Raw genomic sequence first — 7,128 nt, 5'->3', positions numbered from 1 at the left:
ATCTGCGAAATAAGCATCCCATCTGCGAATGTACAAGCAGCTAAAGCACAGCTGTGCTTTAGCTGCTTGTACATTCGTAGATGGAATGTTCCATCTGCGAAATCGTTGTGCCATCTACGAAATACCTTCTCTTTTACTATATAAACGTTTTTTTTTCTCTATTTTCACCATTCTCTACACAAAAACTCTCTCTATCTTTGGGCTTCTTTCGGAATTTTGGCTAGTTTTTGAAGAAAATGGAGGATTATGTCAACAATCCCTCAAATATGGTTAGATTTTAACTCTTTTAATGTTTAAACTTTTTTTTTTATTTTATCATTTATTGTATTATTTAGTGTTAAAAAAGGGTAATTTTGTTGTGTTTGATAGTTTTAATATTTCTTTAGTATACTTGAAGTTTAAATGCTATTTTGTTAGTGTTTGTTTGAATGTACAAGTAGAGACTGCGTTGATAATGTTTACAATTTGTTATTTTTGTTGTTTGTTTAGTTGTTGTATAACTTGAAAACTTGTATATTCTTATCGTATAATTGTTTATATAAAGTGAAAAATAGTTAAATTATAGTATGTGCAAAATAGTCGTTTGTATATATATTTGTTGTATAAGTATAACATTTGTATAAGTTGAAAATTTGTCGTATATATATTGTTAGAAATTGTTTGTGTTTGTCGTATAAGTTGAAAATTTGTATAAAGTTGTCGTATAACTTGCAAAATTGTTAATTTGGTTGTCGTTTTATTTGAAAAATTGTTTGTTTATATGGTTATAAAATGTTAGTTTATATAATTAGAAAGATAAAAATTGTTTATATATTTGTCGTTTAAGTTGAAAATTTGTTTAATAAAATGTTTATATAATTATGTATGATATTGTTTTTTATAGTAAATATATTTGTTATATAACTTGGAAAATTGTTTATATATGTGTGTTATTATTTTTTATCGGAAATATATAAATTATTAATTAAGAATTTGTATTTGCATTACTAATTGTTTATGTACTTATTGCAGTTCGTAATCATATATTTTAAAAACAAAATATTTTTCAGTTCTCTAATTTGTTTTTGTGTTTTTTTTTGCAGTATGATTTTAGTTTTATCAATATGAAAGCCTTTGTGAACTTAAAAGACTCGGGCGGTAACATATGAGAAGTATTTGAAGTTTTAGATGATGTCAGACGTGCCATTTTCAGAGATACCATATTTGGTTATTTTATTGATGTCCCTCGTTTACAAGGGGACGCATTGTTGTTCCACAAAATGTTCCTTCATCAGATCCGGCCGGACCATGTTTTATCTCCAGATGGAATAAAACGATTATATTTTCGAGTAGGCAATACGGAAATGGTTTATGGGCCGGAAGAGTTTTGTTTGATAACCGGCTTCAATTTTGGGGAGTATCCAAAAAACATTGGGAGAAAATGGTCGGAAAAATTATTAAGCAGTAAAAAAAGATGTTTATTGCGTGAACGGCTATTTCCGGACCATACCAATAGTTCGGTGAAAATCGGCGACCTGAAACGTTTAATTTTAAATCGAACATTCCTAGAACTTGACGACGTTGATGCAGTTAGAATATGTTTGATATACATTTTGTGTGAAGGTTTTTTGGGAAAAGAAGTTAATGATCGAGTGCCACAAGATTGGTTTTTTTTTTTGCTGAGAATTTGGATCTCTGGAACAGGTATATTTTGTTTACGTTAAAATTTTTATTTTATTAAAGTTATAATTTATATAAAAACCAATTTTGTTTTTTTGTTTTGTTAGTTTCGCTTGGGGTAGCTATCTTTGAGATTTTACTTCTGTTGACCTTGAGGATACATGGAACAAAATATATAATTATTTATCACTTTCTGAGCGTCGTCAAACTTTAAAGTACTCCGTCTCAGGATTTACGGCTCCAATAAGGGTATAAAAATTTTCTTATATTTAAATTGTTTTATTGTTATGTTTTTTATTTTAATTTTAACTTTTATTACTGTAATTGTAAAAAATTGTAGATATGGATATATGAGATGATTCCAGCTGTTCGTACATGTAGATTTGTATTGAGAAAAAATAAAGACTTGCCTCGGATGAAACGATGGAGTGGAACAAAAAAATTGAAATGGGTTGACGTGAACAAGATTTGGTCAAAGATACAGGTTTATAATTTTTTCGTTTATTATTAATAAACTTGATTATTATACTTTTATATGCATTTTTAAGATGTTTAATTTTTTAGGAGGGGCAACCACCAAGACAAAACATGTTACCGGGTGATGGTGAGATGACATCTTGTTATTATATGTCATTTCAAGAGTATGTATATGGTGAAGGGAAAGCAGTTCCATCCCCAATACGGGACCATTTTAGGAGACAAGACGAATCTTCGTCTAGCATGTCGTCCAGTGGTCGCTCTCATGGTAGAGGTAGGGGCAGTGGGAAACACAACCTAGACGAGGTGTTGAAACGACTACATGCACTGGAGTAGCATGTATTTATGAACCGACAACCTACAGAGGTTTTTGTTGAAGAAGTGAATACTGAACAATTTTGGAACGACATTACTTTTGATGATCCGATAGTGTCACAAAGAAAATATGATGAACATGTTAGTTACATGCTACATTATTTTTTAAATTTTATTAACATATATGAATACCTGTGTTCATATTTTATATTTGAAAATATAGGTTGTGCAAGATGAAGTGATGAATAAAAACAATACAACTGAAAATGTTTTTGGTGATATTCAAGACGACAAGGTTGTTATAGATATTACCTTTACGATTTTAATAATTACTTTTTAATGTGTCTTTCGTTATTAAGTAAAAAGTTTTATTTTTAATGTAGGTGTTGGAGGAGAGGAATGACTATGCGGGGAACAAATTTGATGATGATGTGTTTGATGTAAATGATTATAGTGAAGTTAAAGAGGTTCTTATAGTTACATTAATTTATATTTTGTTTTTAGTAGATTAAATCATTTATTTAATTAGATATTATTGCTTATTAAATTATGTGTATTTCGTTATTAAGTATAAAGTTTTATTTTTAATGTAGGAGTCGGAGGAGAGGAATGACAATGCGGGGAACAAATTTGATGATGATGTGTTTGACGTAAATGATTATAGTGAAGCTAAAGAGGTTCTTATACTTACATTAATTTATATTTTGTTTTTAGTATATTGAAACATTTTTTTAATTAGAGATTATTGCTTATTAAATTAGGTGCCGGACGAAGACGAAATAATAATTACGGGAATTGTAGATTATTTTGATGAGTATGATGACAAAGAAGTTACACCCGATAAACCGAGGACTCGAAAACCATCACAATATTTGTGCCCTCCTTACACCGAGGTATTCGTTTTATTTATAAACTCATGATTTTATGTTTATGTGAATTATCTGAAAGATAGAGATTTAAACATTTGAATATTGTTTTTAGTTGCACACGACACCGAAGCAAAAAAGAAGAACAAAAAAGAAGGTTGATATCAAATCAACAAGCCCCGTTCCTCCTCCAGTTTTTGGTGTTGCTCATGACTTCTCCATGTTGCGCCTGCAACCTTACATAGCAGGCGGTGAGGTTGTCATCCAAAATTATTTATTTCATTCATATGATGTCCAGCATCGTTTGTTTAATTTCGTGTTAGATAGAGATTTTTGGAGCTCATTGTTTGGGCATACACATGACGGATGGTTGGAGTCAGCGGTAAATTAATTGTTAATTTATTATTTTAAAAGTTAATTGTTTTTTAGTCAATAACAAAAGTATCATGTGTGCAGCATATAACCATTTGGTACCGACTATTGATGGAGAGACGGTTTGAGGGCGACCGACATACAATAATGCCTCCAATTTTTTTTGTTTCTCATGCTTTGGAAGAAGGGCAGGACTAAAGGGCATTTATGACTGGTATTGCTACGTACCCCAACTTCATGGTTGCTTGGTGGGATGTTGATACGGTAAACTTAATTGTTTATATTGAAAATAATATCGTTATTTTTGTTATGTTTTTGTATTGTGATGTAAAGAAACATAATTTTATTTTCTGATCCTTATACAAGTCTTATTGCCGATTCATTCATCCCCTAATCATTGGCTATTTGGGGAACTACGATTAGCGTCAATGGAAGTGCATATTTATGACAGTCTTGGTAGAGGGGCTTATGAAAAATTCAAATCTGAAGGAATCTTTTCCAAATTTGAACGTCGGGTGGCAAATTATTTGGATAAGATTAAGTATTGGGCCCGGAGGAACATCCCAAGGATTCCATTGAATATGCAATTCATTTATGAAGAAAATTTTCCCCAACAAAGTAGTCATTTGGGAGATTGCGGTGTTTTTGTTTGTATGTTTATGGAGCAATTCGTTTTAGGTCAACCAATACGTGTTCTTATTGACCCAAAGAACGCAGCTTTAGAGTTCCGTCAACGGATGACAAATTTTTTTTGGGGGTCTAGTCTTGGTCCTATGTAGTTGGATTATATAATTGTATATCTAAATTAATGTTGGATTTGATTATTAGTTTATTTTTACAGTTTACTCAACGGATGGCAAAAAATTTAACGTTACGACAATTACAATAAATTAATGATACTAATAACTTATCAATACATACAACATAAGAACGACTACAACATTTGTTTTAACGTTACAAATACAACAATTTATTGACCTAACAACTTCAAAACCATAAAAACAATATTAAAAAGTTTACAACTTGTAAAAAAGAACTGCCAAGAACAACACCCAACTACAAACCAACGCTATCTTTAACTTCTTATTTTCTGATTGAAAGAGCTTATTAGAGTTAGCTACTTTAGCTATTACCATAGATGATTGGTCCTTCTCTTCATCAACCCAACCGATAAACCCGCATTTTGGTCCCTGTTAAATTTAACATTGACAGTAAGAAAATAAATTTTTGTCATGTAAACACGAGGGTTTAAATTTGAATGACGTTAACAACATGATACCAAATATGGGCAAGCGTAAAACAATCTTCCTGGGTTTTTAGCTGTACCCGAAATCCTAACGATACGTTCCCCTCCGCAATTGCAGTATGCCATTAGCCTTCTTTTTCTTTTAAATCGGAGTTACTTTCTCAGTTAAAATTTTCATACTGAGTGACACCCATTTATAGAAGAAATCATATTACAGAAAATTCTTTTTGACTATGAAATGAACTGGTTTGACTATGAATTCAAAAAGTTGAACTACGAAACCCAGACAAGTACATTCTGCAGTATTGTCATGTCGGCCAGTGAAATTTGACTGTGAAATGAACTGGTTTGACTATGAATTCAAAAAGTTGAACTACGAAATCCAGACAAGTACATTCTGTAGTATTGTCATGTCGGTCAGTGAAATTTGACTATGAAATGAACTGGTTTGACTATGAATTCAAAAAGTTGAACTACGAAATCCAGACAAGTACATTCTGTAGTATTGTCATGTCGGTCAGTGAAATTTGACTATGAAATGAACTGGTTTGACTATGAACTCAAAAAGTTGAACTACAAAATCTAGACAAGTACATTCTGTAGTATTGTCATGTCGGTCAGTGAAATTTGACTATGAAATGAACTGGTTTGACTATGAATTCAAAAAGTTGAACTACGAAATCCAGACAAGTACATTCTGTAGTATTGTCATGTCGGTCAATGAAATTTGACTATGAAATGAACTGGTTTGACTATGAATTTAAAAGTTTAAACTATGAATTTTGAACAGTAGAGATACAATATTTTCTATTTATAATTGCATTTGTTTGATATTGCATTTTTGTGATGATTGTAGAGCACTATCATCGGTATTGAAAATGAGTACTTACAGCGAAAGAAGCTTTTCTCAACTACCAATTTTCTTGCATAACCTTTAAAGAACAAATCCTAATACCTTCACAGCCATTAAGAAAACCGATACCAACCGCTTTCAATTCTGTTTTGTGGCTTTAGGTTGCATGGTATAACATACTTCTTTTATTGAGTTATATAATATTTCATGGTAATGTATCTCGATTAGTTTTTACTTATCACTAATATGTGTTCGTTTTTATGTAGATTCGTACCTTCCTTAGGTGCATGATACCGCTGATATATGTGGGTTATTTACCCCTTCTTGGGAGCTATCTGACAACAATGTACTTCGTAGTGGCTTTAGATGGAAATCATGAACCACTACTCTTAGCAATTGGTTTGGGAACCTTAGAGTGTGAAGAATCATGGAGATGGTTCATGATGATGTTAAAAGATTGTTTAGGTGAGGACATAGAGGTTGGTTTCATAAGCAACGTGTGTGATAAAATAGACTTTGGTGTTCAGAGTGCCTACCCGGATTCCTATCATGGATATTGTCCTAAAAATATAGCTCGAAAGATACGTGAGTCTGTCGGACATAACAATACGGAAGTCGAATCGTTGTTTTGGAAGTCATGCAATGCATATAGCGTTGATGATTTTTACTTGTGTTTGGAAAGGTTGCAAAGTACATGTAGGAAACCACCTTTCTGCACCTTGCTTAGGAGTCCAATTTACTGGCTTGACGATATACCGATTTCAAAATGGACACGAGCGTTTTTCCCAAAAATACGTTACAATGTTAAATTGATTGACGTCCCTGAAATTTTGCAAACTATATCCACACGTGAGTTTCCTATAACAACGATAATTGAGTTAATCACCACGTCGATACAATCAAAGTATGCTGAACGGGCCGAAGTGGCGGGTAAGGGAGATTGTTATATTTTTTTTTTATTGTGCTACTATTTTTATTAAAATATCAAATTTTACAGGGAGGTTGTCTGGTGGGTTGACCCCTTACATTGAGAGTAAGGTTCAAAAATGTCTCAACAAGTCTTATAATTGAAATGCAAGACGTTTGTATGGGGATACATTTGAAGTCGATGACAATTTTGCCACTAGCAACGTACAACTTGAACGAAGGGTATGTAGTTGTGGTAAATGGAAAAAAAGTGGTATACCATGTGGCCATGCTATAGCATGTCTAAGAACCCGTACATCTGAATCCATTCACAGAATGATTGATTACAAGTTCACTAATTATGTGTATCGACTTGCATATGGATCTGAGTTGGTGAATACTATACCATCACATGTGCATTGGGAAATACCAAA

The sequence above is a fragment of the Lactuca sativa genome, chromosome 8 (genome assembly GCF_002870075.4).
Source record: "Lactuca sativa cultivar Salinas chromosome 8, Lsat_Salinas_v11, whole genome shotgun sequence".
Lineage (NCBI taxonomy): Eukaryota > Viridiplantae > Streptophyta > Magnoliopsida > Asterales > Asteraceae > Lactuca > Lactuca sativa.
Note: the sequence above shows the minus strand (reverse complement) of the source record.